The sequence below is a fragment of the Anser cygnoides genome, chromosome Z (assembly GCF_040182565.1).
Source record: "Anser cygnoides isolate HZ-2024a breed goose chromosome Z, Taihu_goose_T2T_genome, whole genome shotgun sequence".
In the NCBI taxonomy this organism is placed as follows: Eukaryota; Metazoa; Chordata; class Aves; order Anseriformes; family Anatidae; genus Anser; species Anser cygnoides.
This window is the reverse complement of record NC_089912.1, coordinates 2516494-2542268: the sequence shown is the minus strand read 5'-3', so window position 1 is coordinate 2542268 and position 25775 is coordinate 2516494. Positions and strand designations below refer to the sequence as shown.

The 25775-nt window shown below is 39.5% G+C and overlaps 1 long non-coding RNA gene across 3 annotated transcripts in view; it reads right to left on the bottom strand.

Moving 5' to 3' along the window:
* The window catches only part of LOC125180169 (uncharacterized), a 28898-nt gene extending 11497 nt beyond the window's left edge, over positions 1-17401 (bottom strand). The window contains exons 1-4 of one of the 3 annotated variants that reach the window (XR_010827460.1): positions 16081-17401; positions 14795-14867; positions 14087-14168; positions 3714-5474 (exon numbers count right to left, since the gene is read on the bottom strand). This is a non-coding gene — a long non-coding RNA (uncharacterized lncRNA). Of the gene's footprint in view, positions 1-3713; positions 5475-14086; positions 14169-14794; positions 16026-16080 lie in introns of those variants that run through there. The other 2 variants (XR_010827459.1, XR_010827458.1) reach the window with 2 other exon arrangements.
* Positions 17402-25775: the final 8374 nt, after the last annotated feature.

Sequence of the window (25775 nt, the reverse complement as noted above, 5' to 3'; positions counted from 1 at the left end):
AATGAAGTCTCAGGCTAATATCCCATACCCAAAAGCCTCGCAGGAGTTACAGGATGATCTTGGAGTACTTTCTGGTCTTTCATAGGTCCCTGAGTCTTTTTACCTCCCAGAAACACAATTGTGAGTTGTTTATATTTCTGCTTAATGTTATTCTGAATATACACAAAGGCAGTACTACTCAGAATGAAAGAATATCTTAAGATATTATGCTGTTACTGCATTACATTTTTCTTACGTTACAAAGTGCTCTTTTAGAAAATGTTCTAAATAATTATGCTTCATTTGGAAAAATAAAAATAGCATCTTGCATTCAGTTGCTATGATTTCTTAGAAGAAACTGTTATGTAGTAGTCGGTGAACAAAGAGCTTTGCAGCTGAGCTAATTACATTCTTACTTCTTTTTTAAGACATACTTCTACCAGCCCTGCTCTAGAGTTTTAAAAACCACTGGTCTTTTTGGTGCCAAAATTTCACTGGCAAATCACCTGAAATTGTACACCAAAATAATTACACACACAGTAGAAGGCTTATTCTTGGAGCTTCTTGTGTTTCATGGGGTTTAGCACTGAAATGCTCCTTTCCTGACAAATTTGCTGCAGTCGGATACGACATATTCTGGGGTATTGGCTGTCGCTAAGCTGTGGATTCTGCAAATAATTGTAGCGACCTGTTTTTATTGACAAACAATTACAGTATTTTTCAGACGATGCCAATAAAACAGCTCTGTGTTAGGCAGAGATATCCAAGCCACAAGGTACGGTAACACAAGTACTGCTTCAGAGATGTGTCTGCCTAGTACCACGGTGTGGCACGCAGACATGCTCATGAGCCAAAATGCCATCGACGCTGAGCATAGGCAGCAGTAATGCACACTGTTTCTTGAGTTTCCCATAGCACAGCACAATGCATAGTACATGCCCTTTAAATTTGCCTAATTCCATGTTGTACTTCTGTGTCCCGTGGGCCTCTGGTGAACAGGAGATTTTCCCAGTCCTTTATACTATCCCTTCATGAGGCCAAAACCAACTTTACTTATTCCCTGTGGTCTGCCTGGAACTTTAGGGATAGAATGCCTTGGAAATTGTGTTGCACCTTGTGCAGTTTCTCTGTCACTAAAATCTCAGGACTTCTTGTCTATGGCATTTCCTGTTTGCTGGTGCTAGGATTTTTTTCAAAGAAAGCAGGTTTAGATACCTCAGCCACGCACCTGGAATGACCTCCAACCGATGCACTTCAAAAAAGATGAAATTTTAATCTCCGTAATTATTTTTCTAACTAAAGGTGATATATTTGACTAAGTTACAGACAAGGCTTACAACTTTTATATAAATACTGAAGTACTTCATCTTTGGTAATGATAGCTTTTAATATTAAGAAATGTTTTTTTCTGAGCTGAGAATTGATTCTTATCTTCTACCATACAGTATGCAAAGAAAACCTTTTGGCTACCAGGTAAGAATTTACTTCTGCACTTGAGTTTTCCAAAGTCCTTGTTTATGCTAGACTTCTCAACAATACTTATTAAGAGACACACTTCCTTTCTCCTTTGGAAATAGAAGAGTTTTATATGTAATTTGACTGATTGTCCTTTCTCCAAATTCTGTGAGAGCATTTTTCCCTGGATCACCTGAAATACAGACCCAGGGACTCAAAACCTAAAGTAGCACTTTTAAACACAACATATTCCTGTTTTCTAAGTGGTAACACAAAGTTGTGCTCAGGAAGTTTCTAAAACAAAGGGAAAGCTTAAAAATATTCTCAAGCCTGAGATAGAACTGAATGCACTTAAAAAGAAATGAATCACAGAGCAAAACTCCTGCCTACATTTCTCAACTTGGGAAAGTTACTGTGATTCAATTCGTATTCTACAAGCTGGCTGAGCTATGACCTTGACCCCTTTATCTGAAGCTTTAAAAAGTGAATACATCTTGAGTGGATGTGGCTTTCTGCTGGCCTGGCAAATTAGACATAACCCCCCAAAATATATTCAGGCACATATTTAGATAGATGCAGAAACAGACAGATGGTTGTAACTTAGCCTATGATCAAAAAGGAAAAAAGAATCAGTCTCCAACAACAACAAAAAAAAACGCTTTATTTTTTAACAATTTCTTCTCCATCATTATTCCTTGCCAATTCTTATTCTTTACATTCAGTATTCCACAATCTTGCACAATTATTACAATGTATTAATAATTAATTGATTCTTAATTCTTTTGCATCTTCTGGCACTCATAATATCCTGGAATAATAATTATATAATCATGGTCTGGAAGAAAAGAAAACAATATCTAATTAAAAAGTGTTTGACCTCAAATTTTAAAACTATAATTTCTTTAAATGGTATATCTTTATTTACTGCTCATGATACTGTATGGTGGCATGCATTATTTCTAACCAAGATGTCCTTTCATATTTGCATGATAATCCTGCAGCTCTTAAGCCATGAAAAAAGACCATAACATCACCATTTAGTTGCTGTTCTTTGTCTTCATTTATATGCTTCACCTTTAAATATTTACTTGACAGCCTACTTGAATTCAAATATACCTGCAGTTGGGGAAAATAAAGTGTGCCATATAACTCAACCCAGCCATGATTTGTGGAAAATTTACATGAGCAGATTGACGTAATTTATGTTCGAAGTTTAACCTAGTGTCAATAAACAGCAGGTATGAGTCACCCACTATATGCCTGCGTGTGGTAATGCTCAATGCAGAAGACATGATCCCAGAAGGAGCTTTCTCTTTTGATGTTGCTTTTTGACCTTGCAGACAGTGTGAAACTAAATCCTTTATAAAATACAGTGAATCTTTAAAGACTTCTGAGTGCATTTTATGTATGTCCAGTTGGTGTTTGACAAGCAGACTATATTTCCCTCCCTGTTTAAAAACTGCTAAAAGAGCTTATGCAACGGAAAGTCCTTTGGAGGGGAGAAGATCCCCCTGCCCAGGGCTCTGTGTGTGTACATTAAGAACGAGGGCACCTTGCTCGCATAAAGACCCCACTTGTTACTGGTCCTCCTGGAGCTTTTAAGGGGTCACCCCAGCATGTGGCCACCGTAGGCTCTGACTTCTGAGTCTGGTTGTCTCCCTTTCATACAAGGGTCACGTAGGATGTCTGGATTTCCAGAACCATCTCCCCTTTTGTGCCCCAAAACTGCACCTGTTCCCATGAATGGTTATAGTGGGATGTGGTCACAAGCAGACAGGCAACATTCAGGGAGGGTTGTTAATTAATACCCATATCATAGATACTTATTTCTGTTTTATTTGTTTCATTTTTTGTCTTCACCATGAGATGGTCCATAGAGAAGCCAGCAGTGACAAGTAGTGCCAGGCAAGTTCATATTTTTACCTCAAATATGGTGCATTTTTGATTATTATTTCTGAGGAACACATACAAATGTAGTGTCAAACTTGCAGAATTATTTTTCAGAGGCTCTAAGGCTTTGGAAAGTGGCTGTCTAAATATGATTTAGATGGCTAGTTTCGACATGCAAATTGGAGAAACACAGGTGGTAGGGAGGGTACGTGTTCTGCTCACAGTGCACACACTCAGCCAGCTCAAAGAGCAGAGGAGATGGGGATTACTAAAGTGCATATGGAATCAGAGGAGGAAGATTATTCATATGCCTATAGACTTGTAATAAGTAAGTACAGCCTGTTCCTGTTTAAAAGGAAAAATCAGTTCATCTGTGTTGTGTTTTTTTTTTTTTTTTTTCCCCTGGATGTGTTTGTGAAAATCATAATGTAGGTAATGTCACTGCCGACACAATGCCGGGAGCACTCTTTTGTGAATTCTTCAGACCCGAAGGCACATTAGCATTTCAGCACGCTGCATTCAGATTAGATCTGCAAGTTATTTCTTATTGCAGTGAACGAGCTAAAGTGTCGCCTTGGCATTCTGAACCCTCTGAACCTGCGGGCTGCTGGCACACCCTGGCCATTTGCCACTCTAACTTTCATTTCCCACCCTGAGCTGCGCTCACTTAAGTGCCACCAAGGTTCCTCAAAGCATCCGAGTGAAACTCTTCATAAAACAAACAAAAACATTACCAGCAGCCACCACCAAACGCTGCGGGCTTGACAAGCCGCCAGCCCAGAGGCCTGGAGGAGCTTGACTGGGCTGGGACGTGGCTCTGTGAAGGTGCTGCTGACCCAGCCAAAGTAGGCGCATGCTGTGGCACCTCCATTTCAGAAGTCCAGCGCAGCATCCACCCGGCGTGTTTTAGCTCGGGTTGGTAAACCCAGTGCTGTCAGCCTGCTCAAGATCTGCACGTATTCACTATGATAATGATGCCTCTGGCTGCGCGGCGGCCATGGCCTACCCGAGCAGCTGCTCTGTGCAGCACCGGCTTAGAGGCTCAGCAGCACTGTACTTATCGCGGCCTGCCCCAGCGGCAGGCACCCGCCTGAGCCACTCCGCTGAGAAATGGAGAGAGGAGCACGGCGACAGCAAAGCCAGAATAAATTCTGTACATACTTAAAGATAAAATTACAAACCCCACATACATATGCAGAACTGTGAGATATTGACTAAGTAGATTAGTATTGGAAAGCGCCTTAATGAAAGAAATCTTTGGCAACTTATGTTGAGATGCTGCAGAAACCCACAGGGGTTAAAAACTTTTTAAAGTCATTATATAACAAGAAGGCTGCACCCTTTCTGAAGCAAATGCTCCCTCCTCACGAGACACATAGCTTAATGCCTTCAGTCTTCACTAGCCTCTCTGCACGCAGCTGTGCTGGCAGTGGTCAATGTTGGGTGCAGGACTCACCGAGTGGCCACTGCTCTCTACTTCATCTGCAAATGCATGGCTCTCTGCCAGTGTCAGGCTTCATAAAATGTTATTTTCCCTCTTGCTCGTTTAAATCTCTGTGCTTCTCCAATTTCTCTTGGCTTGCAGTCCCCTAAATATTGCCACAACATCCTTTAACCACTGGACCTGCAGAAATTAAGTTGTCAAGCAGTGTTTCATTTGTCTTCAGGTAGGTAAGGATGTAAACCTGAGGACAGTTGAAAAGTGGCACTCCTCCGATGCCTCTCAGAGATGAGGGAGTCAGTCACAGCTCCAGAGACAAAAACATGCCAGCAGATACAGACCCCCTGTGAACCTCCATCCCTTCCTGAATCGCCCATCCCCTCCACTTGAGCTGCATCCAGATCTGACATAAGAGTTTGGGAACTGGGAGACTTGCCAGTTTTTGCATGGCTTCTCTTCCTTTGCAGAAATGGAGAAGGTCTGCAGAGAAGAGCAGAAAGGACCAGGTGTGGGCCAGGGTGTTAGGAGGGAGAAGGCAGTGATCGGCAGGGACCAAGCACAGCTCTGCAGCCCTGCAGCAGAGCCCTGGGTGCAGTGACTGGTGTTCCTCACCATTTTGTGCTCTTCCTGGTGAATCCATCTCTGGAGAAGGCTGCTGTGCAGCAATAGCTGTCGCTTGTTCAAAATTACAGCACCATGAAACCCAAACCTGAAAGTTAGCAGAAGTTAAGCCAGGAGAAATTAGACCCAATTTAAAGTTATCATAAGCATCTATCTTCCCAGTCCATCACTGTGTAAACCAAACTGCCTGAAGCAGAATCAGGAGCCAAATCCAGCTTGTTTTATGCACAGCAATAGCCTCGCTGAAGGTGGTAGGACTAATGGAGTGAGTAAGGTGAACAGAATGTAGCACAAATATTTTGCTTTGAGTTACTTGCAAATACCATGTCATGAAAGGGGAATTTCACACCTCACTTATTAATATTATAGCCAAGAAACAAGAAATACATGTGCCTTCAGTGGACTCAGTTTTCCCAGTTGCTGGTTCAGCTGAATCTCCCCTACAACAATATTTATATAGGCCCTACAGATGAAGAAATGTCTTATCCAATCCGGATGTATGAATTTCAAGATGCTTTTAATACCCAAATCAAGCTGTGTGTCTTCACAAAGAAAACTATACTATTTATGATGGCATGTATGTGGAATTTAGGAACCTAGAGACTTCTGTGAGGAAGTGAAATGTTGGTAACACCTCTTTTAGTTCTTGAAAGACGGATTGTATGCACAACAGATGTCTTCTCTGTGGAACATTGTTCAAAGGGGCATTGTACTACAGGCCCCTGTTTGATTGCCTCTAGCTATCATCCTAGGGAACAGGAAAGAGGGTTGTGAAGCAACTCAAGCATGTATAGACCAGTAGTAAATGAGTATTAATGAAACCAAGACTTCCCTCTGCAACATGCAAAAAATAAGCCACTGTATCCTGTTATTTTAGCAGGAAATTATCAATTACATTTGCTTTTGGGGCATGCTAGGTAAGATACTGACTTACCCACACTCACATTTTCTTCCATACATTTTTTAACATGTCAGAAAAAATGATGTGTGTGTCAGAAAATGGTTTTATCCTCATCCCCCAGAGATAAAAGAATTAAACCTTCCTTTAAGCACCAATGGAATCTGAAAGTGTAGGAAGAGAGATCCATTTGCTAATAGTATATTTTTCCATGTCAAAAGTTGTGTTAAAAAATGTATGTATATATATATCCAGCCCCACAAACCTTTGCAGATCTTCGTTACCCTGCAGTATGTTGAAATATTAACAGAAATTGCCTCTGTAGTTATTTCCTGTTAAAATGCTGTAAGAATGCTTATTCTCCTGGTGTTTTATTGAACAACAGGAGATCCTCCTCCTGGAAAGGAAAACGATTCTGCTTAACTCTCATAGTGTCCTAAGGGAGTCCTGCATGAAAATATTTATTTCTTCCGGGAGACTTTCTAGATGCAAAAAGATTGGACTTGCCCACTGGGCAGTGGCAGAGCAGCAGCACTGTGTCCAACCACCGTGTTTCATGCCACTTGCTACAGTAAAAGCATTTTTTTCCTATAAACTAGTCATTACACAATATAGCAAGTGTAGAGATGTACAAAGCTCACTAGCTTACTTCCTGAAACTCCTTCCTTCCATTTCAGCCTTTTTCAAATTGATTTAATGAAACCCTATTTTTTTCTGCCTGCAATTTTTGCAATTTTCAGTACTTGAGAAGGGACACCAGAGAATCAAATCCTAGCACAGTTTCATTTCCAAATCAGGTACAATACCTCAAGCTTCCTCACAATATTTTAATGTTAACTTGGAACATCTATTTCTGGGCAAGATTTTTCTCTCCTTAATACCTAAATGACTTTGTCTCTTTCTGAGCCTCTACATAAAAATGTGAGGGTTTTAAGGTACTTTGCTGCTTCCCTGAATGTGGGTCCCTGAAACCAGTTGTATTTGACAGCTTTTCCTGGTAAGTGGTACTTTCCAGCACCAAATGATTTGAGACACAATTCTGGGCTGAAAGTAACTTCTATTGCTTAAACCAACACAGAAAAAAATGTCTGAAAACACTTATTAAAAGATAGGTTGTCTGGGAATGAATGTCTGCCTTTCCTTTTCCTGTTTGCTGTCATTTGTAATATGCTGAATCGTAAGGTTAATGCAATTTTTAGGTCTGCTTTAAGGTTTTGTAGTTTTTCTCATATTTGTGCTAGTCCTTTCCTTTAATTATCTGTAAATTATTTTTCTTGGCTAGGCTGAACTTTTCCATGGTGAACTGTTTACCATCCAAGCAGGCCTTGCTTCCTCCTTATCTTTGCTGGCTTATTGATATTTCCTATTCCAACAGCTCTTTTCCTCCCCACATATTGTGCATGAACCTTCTCCTCCTTGCCAGCCACATCCTCACCTTCACAGCTCACTTCTCTCTCTCTTTCTCTCTCTCTTCTGAATAACAAGCCATTTCCTCTCTCATTTCCTCCCACAGAAGATGTTTTTGGGCCTGTTCCCAAAAAAATCTCTGGCATTAAATTATGCCCATTCCTGTCTTTCCAGTGGGCAGACTTCCAGACGTGTTTCATCTGGTGTGCAACACAGGGGCAGGTCTGGCTTAGTAAATCATGTTCGTGGCTCGTCTGGCATTCCTGGCATCCCCGGACAGTGGTGACAGGGCTGGTGGTGGAGGTTCCCCCTGGCAACAAGCTCTCCGATTCATGTTTTCAAATCAACTGCAAGAGGTCCGTTATGGTATAATACGAAAACAGGGCTTCCCTTTTTTTATTGCAAGTGAAAAGGCTATTAAACTGGGGAGGCAAGCGCTGAGTCAGCCATATTTACACAGCTAAAATGCATTTCTCAATTTACTGAATGGTAAGTGTATTATCCAATTACCTTCATATCTTTAACAAAGTTAAGGGTCACTTGAAAATAAGCTCACCAATTCTTCACAAAAACAAGAAAGATGTCTGATGCAGAGGATTCCTCATAGATAGATAGAGTTAAAAGAGATTTTTCTTTAAAGTATATAGATTTGAGAGAAATTGTGTTTAATCTGCTTTGTATTATTTTAAGCACTTACAATTTGGCTTCCATCTAAGTGGCTGAAAGGAATTAAAATTTCATAAAAAGGATTAAAGAAATAACTCCTTTTCTAATTTCTAGTTTGAATTTTTGTTTAAATGGCCATCTCAGAGAAAGCATTTAACTTATTTCTCTGCTGATTTAAATGTGACCATTTACTTAATAATGCTAATTAACAGTAGCAGGCAAGTAAGCAAATAAAGCAAGAATCTTATGCAGCTCAACATGCACTTTTAACTTGACGGAAATGTTACACTTACAACATTAAGCAGTTTTGATCTTCAACTTCAGGACGCTGACAACTGAAGACCTGAGCGTATGAATAAATTATCACCAGGTAGACTTTCCTGTGAACTTCCAGTGCAGCAGCTGCTCTATCGCAACCACGGCTGTACATGTTTGGAATAAAATGAGGTGATTTAAGCTGGTTCTTCCCTGGCTGAAAAAGGGAATCTTTCACCCTCCCATTTGCTGCCGGGTAAAATTGGAGACATGGTGGTAAAGCTTAGCATCAAGGGCAGCAAGTTGTCTTCTTTTGCCTAAACCTTTAGGCCACGCCCCATAGCCAGCTCCCTGCCAACACCACTGCATGTTGTCCACTGCCCCAGATGTCCCCTGAGAAGTTTGCCACAGCTCACTCAAGGCTCTCCCTCCTCAGATACGTTCAGCAGCTCTTGGGCATGTGAACAATGAACAAACCCTTCAGTGGAAGAGGTCTCTAAGGAGAGGGGCACTGGCAATGTTCTCAAGGGGTTGAGGGAACATGTAAGGAGTGACCACAGCTGTTGCAAAGAAAGCTGAACTGATCTCAGACCAAAGCTAGACTTTTTTTTCTCGATATATTACAACAGGTGACTAGGTCAATTGGTAATGTAAATGGTCTTCTCCAAGTTAATCAAGTGTGAATGTCTTCCTGGGGGAGCCAGACAAGCATGAGGTATACATGGCTCAGCCCAACACAGAGTTTAAAAAGGAACAACCAGCACAATAAACTTTGAAAAAAGCAATGAGTTTGAGCTGCCTTCAACCCGTGTATTCCTTTCCAGTGACTGGGGATGCCTAGCATCAGCATGGTGAGAATATGGACACTCCTGATGGGAATCACATTTTTTTTTGTGACCCCACTCTATATTGCAATAACTATATTACGCTCTTCTTATTACAGTGCATTCCTGGATCATTCTTCTAAATCAAAATTCTCCATAACATCAAATATCTTCAGATAGTTAAATTTGGTATTAAATTATAAATCCTCCATATGTAGAATATCATCTGAACTCTTCCCCTTTATAGAAATATAGAATCATAGAAAGGCTTAGGTTGAAAGGGACTTCAAAGATCATCTACTTCCAACCCCACTTCCATTGTCAGGGATGCCACCCACAACATCAGGTTGCCCAGGGCCTCGTCCATCCTGGTCTTGAACACCTGCAGGGATGGGGCATCCACAGCTTCTCTGAGCAACCTATTCCAGTGCCTCACCACCCTCTGAGTGAAGAATTTCCTCCTAACACCTAATCTAAATCTCCCCTCTGTTAGTTTAAAACCATTCACACTTGTATTACCAATATCTGCCCATGTAAAAGGTACTGTCCATCTTTTCTATAAGCTCACTTTAAGTATTGAAAAGCTGCAATGAGGTCACCATGGAGCCTTCTCCTGGCTGAACAGACCCTGCTCTCTCAACCTGTCTCTATAGCAGACATGCTCCAGCCCTTGGTCACCTTTGTGGCCTTCTTTGGACCCACTCTAAAAGACCCACTTCCTTCTTGTGCTGAGTGCCCCAGACCTGGACACAGCACTCTAAGTGGGGCCTCACAAAGGCAGAGCAGAAGGGCACAATCACTTCCCTCCACCTGCTGCCCACCCCTCTGTTGGTGCAGGCCGGGATGCAGTTGGCCTTCTGGACTGCAAGCACACACTGCTGGCTCATGTTGAGCTTTTCATCCACCAGAACCCCCAAGTCCTTCTCTGCAGGGCTGCTCTCAATGAGTTCTTCTCCTAGACTGTCCTCGTCTCTTGGATTGCCCCAGCACAGGTGCAGCACCCTGCAATTAAACTTCTTGAACTTCATTAGGTTCACTTGCCAGGCTTGTCCAGGTCCTTTTGGATGGCATCCCTTCCTTCTATTGTACCAACTGCACCGCTCAGCTTGGTGTCATCTGCAAACTTGCTGAGGGTGCACTCTCTCCCACAGTCTATGTCATTGGTTAGGATATTAAACAGCACTGGTCACAGGACAGACCCCTGAGGGACTCCACTTGTCACCAGCCTACACCTGGACATGGAGCCATTGACCACCACTCTCCCTGTTCAGCCTTCAAGCTGATTCCTTATCCACTGAACAGTCCATCCTTCAAATACATTTCTCTCCAATTTGGAGATCAGGATGTGATGCTGAACAGTATCAAAGGCCTTGCAGAAGTCCAGGTAGATTACATCATTTGGTCTTCCCTTGTCAGCTGATGCAGTCACTCCATCACAGAAGGCCACCAGATTGGTCAGGCATATGATTTGCCGTTGGTGAAGCCATGCTGGCTGCCTTGGATTGCCTCCTTGTCTTGCATGTGCCTTGACATTGCTTCCAGGAGGATCTGTTCCACAATCTTGCCAGACACAGAGGTGAGGCTTACTGGTCTGTAGTTCTGTCCTATAGCAAATGGATACCAAAATTATTCCTCTTTCTAGAGCCAATGTTCCCTTTGAGAAACCTGTAAATCATGGCCAGGCTGGGAAAATCTGAGTTCACACACAAATATCTCCTCAGGGCAAAGAATGGCATATTGAGTTAAACATGATCATAAGTCCCACTCCCGTTCCCAGGGCTTCTGTAGTGTTGCAGGTCAAGTTGGAATTTCTCACATGGGCAGTGAATTGTGTACTGTGAATTCACATGAATTTACCTTGTGCGGTCTTAATGATGGACCTATATTCCGAGCCTCACTCTTTAACGCATGCATTACACTAGCACTGCCTGTATCAGTGCAAGGGCTCTGGTGGGACTTTTTGGTTTTAACTAGTGGAAAACTGATTTTGTCATAATGGAGTATAATACCTCTTAAAATTAAATGCTTCTGAACAATAACACCATTATTTTTCATTAGGAATCTGAGCTTGGTTCTACTAATGCTAAAGGACAGCTTTATTATAAGAAAAGTTGTTGTACTTCCATAATATGGCCAGTGGGCCCTACCCTCCAAGTAGTTAGGCATTGAATTAATATTTCCTGGAATGAAACATAGTCCCCAAATACCTTCAGAAGATGACTGTGTTAACTGAAACAAGTTTCAGATATCCTAATTAGCAAGAGACCTGAGGTTAAAGCTCATTTATCAAATTTTACACTGCTTAAGTCTGAGTTGCAAGCAGCTCGTTTTAGTAGATAATGGAGATGAGAAGACGGAATTGGTCAGGAGGCCAGCTTTGATCCCAGATGACTCATACAAGTTGTGCCACTGTGAAACTAGTACACCACCAAGATGTACCAGAGTCAGAATATGTATTTCAGTTTAACTTTTTGTTACTACTGTTAAAAAAAGAGAAGCAGCACATCACAAGTGCACTACTGTAAGTATAAGAAGTGATGAGCTCATGTTTCACTACCTGTTTTCCTCACAAATAATACAGACTATCTTGTATATGTTATTTTTCTCCCCACAGTTTTTATATTACCCTTCCCATATATAACCCCTAGAAACAATGACAATCAATAAACTCGTTCTAGAAGTAGGTCTGAATTAGGCCTATCTATTTTTTCCTGAATGAAGCATCCTACACTTGGCCAGGTGTAGTGGTTAACATTTGGACTAAGTGGAATTTCAGCAGGTTTGTACAGGCCAGCTCACATATTCATGCTGGCTTGGATTTAAATCTTAAACTAGGAACTACCTCTGGGACCATTTGTAAAAAACTATGAACATTTTGGCTGTCTTATTTCTGTCTTGAGAATTCCACTGAGGAACGTTTATATCTGGATCATCCATTGCTTTTCTAATTCTTCCTGAAGATATAGACTTGGAATCTTCAACATACTCACATAGCTTTAGTGAAGAATTTGCTTTCACAAGGATTGCAAAATCAGTCTCCTGGTGTGTACTGTGTCCTGTTATTTCTAACCCAAAGAAGTGTTTTCTTCTCTCTTTTTGTTCATAAACGGAGTTATGTGAAAACAAATTGCAGGTACTAGAATCACTTTTAAGCAGTGCCTTCACTTTCAAAACATAGTTTTTTGGATGCTCAGTTGGTAATCTCCACATTTTTAGCGGGATCTAAAGTAACAGTCAATCTAAATTACAGACAGAGAGGCAGTGTTTTGTCTATAGTTGTCAAAAAACCCTGACTACCAGCATGATTTTCCATAGGACCAGTTACAATGGAGCAACTTATGTGAAGTTCTCTTCCACTTTCTGATTAAACTTTAGTTTTTTAGTGTTCTGTCTGCTAGAGTTCTATTTCAGTGCTCGCTGAAAATCATTGTCCTGAGTTTTGTTTTACACTTTCTAGGACTGGATGCATTCACTTTAATACCAGCCATTATCTCCAGCTAAAGAAAAAGGTGTTTCTGCCACATCCAATGTTTCAGCACGTATTTCATGTGTGAAATTCTGCACAGCATGCTTTCTCTGTGTTGTTTTGTCTCTTTTCCCCTGTGCATTTGATCCTCTCTCCTTTAAAGACTGCCCAACTCTCCAACCTGTTGATGAGGACAAGAAAGAGGGAAGGAGAGACCTTGTCCAAAACCTGTGAACACGTTTTTTAAAGATCCCTCTATCATTTCAGACCTTCATATGAGCTGTCACCTTCTCTTCAAGTCTACTATTGTTTCCTACCTTACCCAAATTACCCACTATGATATTATTTGCTGCCACTTACACAACTCCCCCACACACCCCCCACCCCACCCCACCCCGAAAAATAAATAAATAGATAGATAGATAAATAAATAAATTGTGTATACATCCCTGTGCAAATGCAGCTCTGAACTGACTTGCAAATTGCACAGCATAAGAAGTTAAGACAGACCATACTGTCTCTAGCAGTGTGCAGTTCATCTAACAAGAGCAGCCAGACTCCTACAGAAAGAGTCCAACATGGTAAGTATATCCATCCTTGATCTTGTGCACTGATCCAGCTTCCAGGATTACTTGGGTGAATGAGACCTGTAGATTTCAGCCTTTTGTAACCAATGTCTGATTTATCCCCAGCAAATTTAGTATATTTCTCTCTGGTTTTTGTTATATTTATAGACTTCACCGGATGATGTGGCAAAGAGTTCCACAATTTTGTCAAACACATAAATAATGTGTAATACAGATGCTTGAGCAGTTTAACTTTAACTAATAGTTTAACTACTCTTCCTTTCTCCTCCCACACAAATAATTCAAAAACTTTCACAATAAGGCTTTAACAAATATAATTCCAAAACATTATCGCTATCCTTTTATGTCATCCAAAGAAATCTTGTTTGATCCTCTTCAATGTACAAATTACACATGAAAAACTATTTCTTTGTGTTAAATGTTGTAGGGGAAAATATTTTTAAAAATTATTGAACAATTAAAAGAGGGAAAAATCCAAATACGATAAAAATATTTTGCTGGACACATCAGTTTTCCTGTTCTTTATTTCAAGTGTCTGATTCAGATGCTATTATCCCCATACAGAAAGAACTTGTAGCAGTTGTTATATGGAAATACCTGGTTCTGTGGAAGTCCCACAAACTTCAAGAAGCTCCTCTTGTAAGATGTAAGTTCAGTTGATACAAACATGAATCAGCAGCTTTGAAGAGTTAGTGTAAGAATTAAAGGTTTGTGTAGAAGTCAAACAGTGACAATTGGAAAACAAAAAAATAGTAAGTAATTCCCATCATTACATTTCTAATATATATGTGCCATGCATCCGACTCTCAATAAAGGAAAAATAAATCCAATATGCATAAACTACCTGAAAAAGGCAGAAAATAATAACATTGCTCTCCATTGCTCTCCAAGGTTGCTTGAGAAAAGGAGAGGAATGAAAGTGTCTGCTTTGACCTTTAGAATGGCAAGACAAACGAAGTTGCTGAATAAGCAATTTACTTTGAGGGAAGTTTCTACACACCCCTTTTTGTATTTACTGTTTGTATTTACATCATATCCTGTAACATGTTGATTTTCTCAGTTTTTAGTCATTTTTAGTTAATGTTATTTTGGATATTCTTACCCATGGAAGATCTCCTCCCTTTTTGTCCCATTGATCTCTATGTAGCAGTGAACTGTAAAAGGTTTTATATAAGGGCAGGATTTTCTCTGTTTGCTTTAAGCTTTTGCATTGTGGTTTAACTGATTGACCACTTCTTTAACATAAGTGAGAATGAACAAGAAAATGTGATTTACTTACTCCACACCATTTATTTGTACACTTACATTTGTTCTTTCCAGTCAGCCTCCACATCTGGATCTTTATGCTCCATAAAGTCAGTGAGAGTTTTGCCGTTAACTACAGGGAGAACAAGATCAAGTTTTAATTCATTTTCTCTCTAATCTAATTGATCTTCTCAGTCTCTCTTCACACTGTCACACTAGATCTTCACAAACTTCTCATAATTTTCACCTCAGCTTTGTTGCAATTAGTGAATTACAAATCACCTAAGTGATTTGTAAAAAAAGGATCCCTCTCTATATCTTGTGGGAGTTCAGTAAACCAACCCCAGCTCTTTCCATTGAAATGGTATCACTTTGCTTTTATTTTATTTTGTTATCTGTATGAAACTCTTTCCAAGATATTCCACAGTTTTATTCTCATAATTCTAGAGAAGAGAAACTCAGGTACAGAAGAGTTATGTGGTTGATTCAAAGTTTCTGTGCAAGTCAGTAAATCAAACAGAAAACAAATCCACTGCACTCAGGCTCACATCTTCTCTACCTGCTTAGAAACAGGACTACATTTTCTTGGCTCTTTTTGGGTTTGTTTTTTGTTTTGTTTTGTTTTGTTTTTCAGTTGATAGATAAAAGTCACAAATCATGCATTTAACTAAACCAGCTAATGTTATTGACGATGATATGCTAATTGAGAAGAATGAGGATGGACTTCTTTCCCTCCCACCAAATATACAGTGAGTTTTCCCTTTTGACAGTGTGGCAGCAAGGAATTGTGACAGAATAAAACTGTCCTATAATCTCAGTGTACTTTGAAAAACCAAGGAACACATTAGGATTTCCTGAACACATAGCTGTACATAATGTCGTTGTCTTTAGACAACATACACTTTTTAAACCTTAAAATTAAGAAAATATGTATACTGTGTGCTCGGAACAGGAGGTAATGAAGTACTTGGATTGTAGTGGAATCAGTTTCCTTATCAGCAACTACAGAGTCAGTCCATTAGTTGGCTGCCAGCAGGTCCAATCATGCTAAATCCATGTGTATTAATCACAAGAATCACAAAAATTTAGATTTCTTCTTTCTTACTCCCTCAGTGATTAGCACAGATTTAGCACCTGCGAAAACAGTCTTAGCTCACACCGGTTTGTCTCAAAGGGCTGCGTGACATAAAACATGGGCAGTAAAAATTGCTTGGCTGTTTCAAATGGAATATAATTTATAGAAGCATTGTGCAGCATATTGAAGATTTTTTCTTTAGTTTTCCTCACAATTAGAGCAGATAGAGCAAAAAAGGTATAAGCAGCATCTGCCTTGTAGTTTTACCTACCTTGGCAAACAACACCTGGTAAATGTGTGGCCAATGGCAGAATCCTTGTGTAGTGGCACTGGCAGTGGAAATGGGATGCAGTGGGAGCTCAAAGCACAGGCCCTGGGAAGTGGTACTAAGCTGTTTACAAGAAATCCACTGTATAGAAGTATTTGAAAGTATGCAAGTAACTGAATATACTTTTAATCAAACCCCAGATGTTATTCAATATGGTCCAGGATTATAGCATGCTACAGAATCATTGAGTTGGCCTCCATCCAGTGCTTGAGACAGTGATGACTGAGCACTGGTACAGTAATAATGGATATGGTGTAGTGGAACTGCTCCTCCCAAAAGAGGCTTCGTCCAGCTACGGTTCCTAAAATTTCTATGAATGTAAATTACTGTCACCACTGTCTCAGACTTGTGACTAAACCAAGAAACCAAAAGTATAATGTGTGTTCATTCCTTCCCTTCAAACGACGGCCAAAGGAGCAGTTTTTTTCCCTTCTGTCTCTGCACTAACTCAGCAGTGATAGAGTTCACCCCACCTGAAATCTGTCTTCTGCCTCTCATATTCAAAGCCACCACTCTCTACTTATCTACCATGTTTTAGCAGTGCTGTCACCCTGAATAAAATTTGTCAAACCAGAGAGTAAGTAAGAGTCAAAGAGCAACAAAGGAAGCAAAGAGGAGGAACTGGAGATAGCTGAAAGAAGCTCGACCATTAGGACAATGTCTGGAAAAGAACCTAGTTCTGTCCCTCCTTTAAGGACAGCTTATTTAGATTACATGAAACAGTTTGGGGATTACCATAACAAAAGCATGAAATTGGCTCCAACTTCCCCATAACTAAAAAAGCTGAGGAAATGGGGGAAAAAAATGAAAGGAAAATATTAGTCTCATTAGGAAAATGTAACATCAAGCTGTTAAAAAACTCAGGTGCATCCAGCTGCAGATGAGACATTGACATCAATTTTGAATCACCATTTTGGATTTAAGCACAAAAAAGTAAATTGTAAGTTTGCTTATTATTCAAGTATTGCAATGGCAAATAGGCACAGGTGGACCACCAAAAAATGATTTGGCTCCTCACACAGTACCTTTTCAGTTTATTTTGGTTTGTCAATTAGATCATCATGGATAGCCGTAAGGGACAGGCAAAAACTGCAAAATAGAAGGGGAAGGAGTGGGAAAGAGCAGCATGCTGATAAATGTGTTTTTTATGGAAGACAAGAAACATTTGTTTAGAAGCCTTACAGTAGGAAGCAATACAACAGGCTACAGATTACTGGGGAGGGAAGTGGAAAGAGAAGTGGAAAGAGGAGACAGTTAGGGTCAAAAGGTTTGTAAGCACTTCAAGTGCACCTCCAAAGTAGGACAAACTATGACTACTCCATTGCTGACAGATCTTTTTTCTAACCTGCCCCTGACTGTGTTATGGTTATGGTATCCTCCTAGAATCCCCCCCAGAAATCTGGCCTACTGCTCACCTTTCCACCACAAAGGTTTTCCCAGCATACACCCTATATTCAGGAAAGACAAATCTCTTTGGTTTCGGGGTGGTTTTTTTGTTTGTTTTTTTGCACTAGGTTTTTCAGAATGGAAGGACTGTGACCACGTCCCTGGCAGTCTTCATTTCTGAGGGCTGAACACCCCCTGTTAAGGGCTTCTTCCTAGATCATATTTCTTTGACCTCTGCTTCTTTTTGATCCTCTCCTCTGGACTTGCTCCACAGTCCCTCCATCATGTGGCATCTGAAAGAAGATAAAGAACTACAGCAGCAGATTCATTAATGCTGAATGGAAAGATTGCTTCATGGAAGGGATCCTAGATATTTCAATCATTGTGTCCCTCTCTAAATTGTGCCTGAAAATATTTGAGGTTCGCTCATTACCATTCTTGACAGCAAATTCAAAGGCTTAAAATAGAAAGCATTTATATGCATGTGTATGTTCATGTGTATGTTCTGTCTAATATGCAACATACAGCTGTTCCGTTTTATGTCTGAAATAAGGGGAGAAATTGTAACGGAACTACTCACAACAAACATAATGAATTCCCTGACACACTGAGTTGTTTTTCTGTTGTTGTTGATTGTTTTTTTGTGTGTTGTTGTTTTTTTCCTGACAAAAAGGAATTTACTAAAAGATTGTTTATCAGTTTAAAAAGAAAAAAATAAGAGTCTAATTAATGTTACCAACACAAAAATTCAGCATGCTTATATTAACTTTGCCAGGCTTGAATAGAACTATTGGTCTATAAAACCAGTTTAGCTGTTCAACAGTGGACAGTTAGGACTTTACACGGGGAAGATTTGTTATGAAATGAAAGGGAATGGCCTCGAGTTGCAGCAGGGAAGGTTCAGGTTGGAAATTAGAAGATATTTCTTCTCAGAAATAGTAGTCAGATGTTGAAACAAGTTGCCCAGGGAGGTGGTGGAGTCACCATCCCTGCGGGTGTTCAAGGAAAGTTTGGACGTGGTGCTTAGGGACATGGTTTAGTGGGTGAATTTGGTGGTAGGGGAATGGTTGGACCAGATGACCTTGGAGATTTTTTCCAGCCTTAATGATTCTGATACTGTGAACAGAGTCCTCTGCCATTACTGCCTGCTCACACTGCAGTCTGTGCTTTTTGTTACCTGTTTATAAATTACATAATCTGTAGAGTCTTCACTGAAGATTTCAGAAGATTCTTTGTGACTACTGTCTCTTTATAAATTTGTTTCACCATTTCTTCTCACTTACTGTGATCCACTCTGCTTTCATAAGGTTATTCTTTCTATCTTTTTTAGAGATAGATTTTTGCCTGTTTCCATTAAAGGCAAAACATGAATGCTTTTTCTAAGTTGATCACCTTTTCTTTGTGAGGAAAGAAAAAAAATTTTATAATATGTTCTCACGTTGCTTCCTGTATGCAATGGTTTGGTTTTGTAACCAAACCAAAAGCTGTGGTTTTAATTTAGCAACACAATCAAAGTCATCCAGTAGAGACGGGAAATTTAAAATTAAACCACCAAAGCTAACATAGGTTCAAACAACCATTGTGATGAAGTTTTCTTGCACTCCACAGAATTCCTCTGGCTATATAGTTGTCCCCACTTAAACTGGATTAGAATGGATTGTTTTGAATGTAGTTAAAATACACAACACCTATATTCAAATTAAGGGGCTCAGTGCTGTAGAACATTTAAGTGTGTGTCCATCCCAGATCAACATAGCACTCAGTTCTAAGTATATGTTTAATTTTGAGTTCATACTGTTTTGTCAAATAATTAATTCATACACTTGTTTAAGCTGATGTTCAGTCCTAGTGCTTGACGGAATACCAATGGGAAAATTTACAGGATAAAACATAGCCCATGGAGTTTTAGTAGAAATTTTTCTCTTGACATCTGAACCTTGAGAAATTGTTTATGCACCAAAATATATTCCTAAAGAGGTGAAAAGATAGTTATAGTTGATGAACATTTTTTCAGAAATACTAGTTTTCTCGTTTCAAATATAGATATGCTATTGTTTCATTTACTCTGAAATTTACATTTTCCATCATGCTAACATTAAGTGTTAATGTGGGAATACTAAAAGGAAGCGCTTTTGTTTCCAGAATTAGAAAGTTCCCAAAGGCAGATATAATCACTGTGTTCTTCTGGGGACTGATGTTCGAAACTAAGATCTGTGGCTTCTCTTGAAGTTGGACTCAGAGCATTGTAATATATCATAGCCAATTTATTCTTTTAACATCCTCTGAGATTCAGGAGAAGTTTTGTAAGCACTGAAAACACTAAGAAATTAGAACTTCACTCCCCAAATTTTTGTCATTGAAAATGATCTCCAGGAGTGTGGAAAACAAAGTAATTCACCCCTTGCACTTACTGCCACTAAGCATATTTCTCTATTTATTTATCTCATGGATATCTGACTATGTGAATGTGTAAGTATCTGAGAATGAATCTCCATTCATTCTGCAAATCTGTGTGGTTTTTTTTTGTTTGTTTGTTTTATTCTTAGGTGAAATAATGAGGGAAAGATGTATGATGTGTAATAACCAAGCAAAGGGGAAAAAGTTCCCAATGCTCTTTTGGCCCAAGCTTCCTGCTCAGCTGCAGAGCCGGTAGGTTCTTCTGCAACTGCAGACTGGCCCTGCAGTGTCCATCCCTTAACTAGGTGTCAGTCTCTCTTAATGAGTGAGATCTGAATGTACAGTCCAGGCTCAGTTGACCCTTGCCTTCCATCACCATTAAACCATTCAGTCTCACAAAGTGGTGGTGGCTTTGAAATGTGTACCTCTGATCTTCAGGGACAGGGGAGAGCTCATCAAACTCATTGCACTCGACAGCCCATTCTAATCTGAAAGTTGAAACAGAGTCTTGCTGCTGAATTGAAATGTCTGTAAATTGCTGTCTAACAACATACAAATAAATAGACATATAAATAACTGATTTGTTCAGGCCCTCCAGTAAATCACTAACATGTCTTAATTTAATTTGCATGCTACTTGTCAGACTTCTCTTGATGAACCTCATCACCGACAGGAATTAAAAGAGATCAGTTGCAGAAGAGAGGGAAAAAAAAAAAAAATTCAAGCCACTCAAAATGCAGGAAAAGTCTGAAATTTCATATCTGCAAGGCAAAGCTGGCACTTGTGCAGTGCTTAATCCAGTCGAAATAAGAGGAGCTCCTGAAAGTTTATTACCACTAAATGTTCTTTAAAAGCATAGGCTTATTACGTCAAGAGGCAGAAGAGGTGGAGATTAAATGAGGCATCTGGTCTCCTGGGTCTCTGAAGTAGAAGGGAAATGCCCTCATCCCATCAACCACTACCAGCAAAATACACCCCCACAGAAAGAGAGGCTTTTTATTCTTGAGGTAAATATAGATCCAGTTTTCTCTTCATTGTTCAAAATGTGTGGGATTTTATAGCTTAGTGCTAGACAAGCTCAATACCTGACTGAAATAACCTTAGAGAAAGATACATATTGAGGGCTGAATTCAGACTGCTCTGTGAAAGTACATCTGTTTTATATGAGACACACAATCTGTCTCATTCCAACCTGCATTTCTGGGTCACTTGAGACATTTAAACTGCACTTATAATTAACAGCTATTTTTAAACAGCGAAAAAATAGAGCACTGGTAAGGTACAAAAGCATTAAAATTGCCCCAGTTTTGCTTTTCAATAGGACACACCACTGCAATATGCTTCAAGATCAAAGAGAGCTCAGAAAAAAGAGACAGGCTGATCAGTGGGGATAAATTGTTCCTATTATGATGGTGTAAGAATAGGGTTCTTTCAATTGAAACAATTTAATAACCACATTCATTACATTGGTGTCCACTTGGTTTTATCTGAGCAGTTTTGCATAACTGGGGAGCAAGTTCAATTGAGCTTATTCTCTAGAAATTAAGATGTGCAGGGTTTGACATTCAGAAATTAGGCACTAATAGTTGGCAAAGCAGTTGTCTTGAGATTCCCCCTGGATGGAGCTGGATCTGCCTACCACTAATTATGTCAAATGCAAATGTATTCTCTAAAAGACACACCAAAATATTTCATTAGCTCGTTTCCAGACAGTTAAGGTTATACCAGAGTAACAGCAACTATCAGAGCATTATCTTTTCAGTGTTTATCAAACCACGTTCACAAAACCAGAAGTCGAGCAAGTGCAACATTGCTATTTGCAAAATTTTTTCTCTACCATCAACAGCAGAAATACTTTTAAGGGCCGATCGTTAGCAGTCCTAAGCAAAACAGCTAAGCGATGTCTGCAGGGTGACATTTCCAGCAGCATTTCCATGAGGAAGAAGAGCAGCACTGATGGATGTCTTCTCGCCCCCAGCGCTGACTGCAGCAGCGGACACCTGTGTTTCAGAAAAGAGGCTCATCCCCAGCCAGCCAGCAGGGCAGAGGACAGCTGAGTTTGACGGGTCTCAGTAGCGCAGGGTGCAGTGATGTTTGTCTGGAGGTACCACAGGAGCGCTAAGAACAAATCCGTGCAAATGCTGCTGAGATCTGAACCTGGAGCTGGCTCGTGATGCACAGAACCTGCCTTACCCAACACTGCCCTCAAGCCTCGTTGGTGAATGTACCTTGGGCAGGAACATGTAGCAGACATTTCCCAGTGTACGTGGGACCCTTTCTTGTTTTCTCTCTGCTACCAAGCCAGTGAAGAATAAAAAGCTGTTGGAGCATGCATTGTGTGGCAACCTCATGCTAGGAGCATTTCTGTTCTCTTCCTCTTTCTCTTTCCCCTTCTTTTTCATCAGAAGACAAAACATAAAAACTGCAGTTACCCTTGCGTCAGTGAAAGCTTTTAAATGGATGGCTTTTCCAGAAGCAACAGGGCTTCTCTTACTTGGCTATTTCCCCAGATGGGATTTACAATATAAAACCATACATGGATCCGATATTGAGGAAAGGGAATAGACTTGTACAAATCACTGAAAAGATAAATATGCTATATAGATCAATAAATAAAAGCTAGTCCCCAAAAAATCAAATTCCGGCATTCCAGGCCAATTAAGATGTTATTTACTGCTTACATGATTGCTAGTTTGACAGTCTCCTTATTCATTTTTACACTATAGGCATTTGTTTTGTTGAAAGATATATAACTGATTTGTAAATAGAAAATGATATAGATAGATTTTATGTCTCATAAAACTGTTAATCTGTGCTCCATATTAAATATATACTGTAGTATTTTTTTTTTATTTAGACACAGCTCTAGTATAATTAAAATAAAGTATGCTGGCTTTATTTTTTTGATAAGTCGTTTCCAACCCTACAGCTCAAATAACGGTGCAACTGCAGCATGAAATGTGGTTATAATAGCCTGAGACCACATTTCCTGAAACTAAAACATGGGAGATAATAGTGTGAAGGTACAAATTAAATGCAAATAAAACAGATTCCCCATTGTTGCTAATCCCTGGATTGGATTTCAGTGAGGAAATTAGCTGTAATATTTAACCTCTTTGTATAGTAATCATTGACATATTATCAGTTACATTTTCAGAGTTTACACAGGAATTATTGCACAGGAGTTTGAGAAAGCTGCACATCCACCTTTTACACCCTGAAAGGAGCTCTTCTGTGGTAAACAATATAAAAATATATTAAAAAAAAAAAAAAAAAGGCATTGTTTTGTAATTGATTTGGTTGCTACCACTTGACTTTTTAGATTTATCCTAAATTAGACCTTGTCTTTTGTTAGTTAAATTTGCACTGGTCTGACCACTATTTTAGAAGACTTCATCAGTTTAATCAGCCTTTTAATAATACATCTATTTAGACAAAAATCTAGCAAAATTAGTAATTCACCAACATAATTAAATAAATAAAAAATTTAAAGTCCTCATTAAATATTTGCATAACTTTAATGTATAAATATAACGTAATCTAAACAAATGGATGCACATTTTATACATAGAAATGAACCTTAATATTGGACAAAAGCATGTCCAATACAATGTGTAAGAAGATTGCTCTTTCCTATCTCTTTGAGAGTTAGTTTAGAGCAACTCACATTACCAAGTATTTTACTTACAGTATTACAAATGCAACATGATAAATTTGTTTGACGTACGGTTGGAAAATACACTCAAGGGAATTGGGCAAATCACTTTAGAGAGCCCTGTGTCAATGATCTACATACTAATATTTGAATGGGCAATTTTTTCTATGGTCTTTCAAATACAATTACACAGAAAAAAATACTACAGTTTGTGTTTTTCTCATACATATTTTGACAAAACAAATCACTATTTCATTTCTCCTGTATATTAGGATTTTTCTGGTTTCTTTGTGCTGTAGTTAGCTCACTTCTATGAAATTCTGAAACTTAATTTTGACCTGTTGATCAGCCTCTAACATATAGACACAGTTCCCGCGTTTGTAGGCTACAAGTGTTGGGTCAATCTTGCAAGTACAGGTTTCATCCTGAGACAAACTAGTGCAAAACCCATGAAATACTGCAAGATCTCATTAGACTGAAGAAAATATTCTTCAAAGAATCTTAAATAGTTTATATTTATATAGAGAGAATATTTCCATTCTCCCTTTCTCTCCCCTTCCTGACACACTAAAGATCCTAGATTGTTAGGGACTTAGCAAATTATCCAGTGCCATGTTTCCAATGACAGAAAACAAGGAATCTGGTCTAAATCCACTAAAGCCTGTGAAAAGATTTCTTCTGGCCTAAATACGATCAGGCCATTCAACATATCTGACTCAGTTTATCCCATTTTTATAGTATGAACTGAGTACTGTGAGTATGCAGTGAGTGGTATATCCCCTTGCAGTTTTCCCATTCACCACTTCTTATTATATTGCCTGCATGACCACAGGGTCAGCAGCCCTTGCAGACTTTAAGCCCCACAAAATGGACCTTGTCACAAAAGTCAAAGCACAGTATGACTGTGATTATAGGCTATAACTGACTACAAGATGTTGCCAAATGTTAATTAAGTGTCCACTCACTCTTCTGTTTCAGAACGTCTTAACTGTAAATGTGGTGCAGATTTCACAATGCAAAAATACCTGTTTGAAAAGCCTCTAAAATACAACAGAACTTTTATTTCTGCCATTCTTCCAGAAAGAACAGCTAACGCTATCATCAGAGATAGGTAGTTGACATGCAGGACGATGAATAAAAGCTACTCCTGAAACATTAAGCTGTGGCTTTCCAGGACATTGGAGATACTGTTTGTTGCTCAAGTGATTGCTAGCTAGTTTCTTTCTGACTAGCAACCTTATAGCGAGACCTTCCCAAGAAAATCACCGTATCAGAGATGCCATTGTTATTCATATGAAGAAAATTCCCCACAGATAGATGAAAGCATGTGAATTCTGTACTCAATGAAAGCAAAAATTGTGGTTTAGTTGAAGAAAATGGCAGTGCCCAAACAAACAGGGTGTTCTCTTCCCTGAAGAAACGTATCTCTGCACTCCTGATGCCAGCCAAGATGACAAAGGAAGGACAAGTTTTCAGTCTACGCCAGAGATGCATGGCTCAGTCTCTTTGTCAGGTGATTGTCAAAAGCTTATCATACACCAGAACAGGTCCTCAACCACTCTGATGACAGAAATCTATTAAATCATGAGTTGTATGTCTCAGTTTTGCTCCTCAGCCCAACTCGGTTTCTGGCAGAAGTTGTGGGTCTAGCCCCAGTCTGGGGCTGCCCCTTGGACATCCCACCCACAGTAGAAATGCTGACAAGCAGCTGACACCCACCACCCTGGGCATCATTGCCTCTTAATAATATTTTCCTGGCATTTCTTGTGGTGGGTATATTTGTATATTTTGTGTCAAGTGACGTGTTGCTCTTTTTCCAGAGTTCAGTACATTCAGTCAAGTTCCAAATTTCACTATGTAGATGTCCATGTTACCTCTTCTTTCTTCTCCTCACACACCTCCTATAAGATGTGCCAGGAGTATAGCTACTCTTATAGGTTTCTACAGCCTGTTGCAGTAGGTTCTGTTCATAGACTTCTTTTTAATTAATAATAATCATTCATAAATTATTTCTAGTGTCTGTGATTGGTGCAATTGATTACAGAAGTATGTTTTTTTACATATTCTACTATATCATCCTTTAAGAATAATTAGACCTCCAGCCTATGGAGCAGCAAGTGATGTGGTTTTGAGGGAATTCATGCCTTATCTTATATTTTGAGGGCAATTGGTAGTGTGAGGCTGAAATTAATTCACTTGT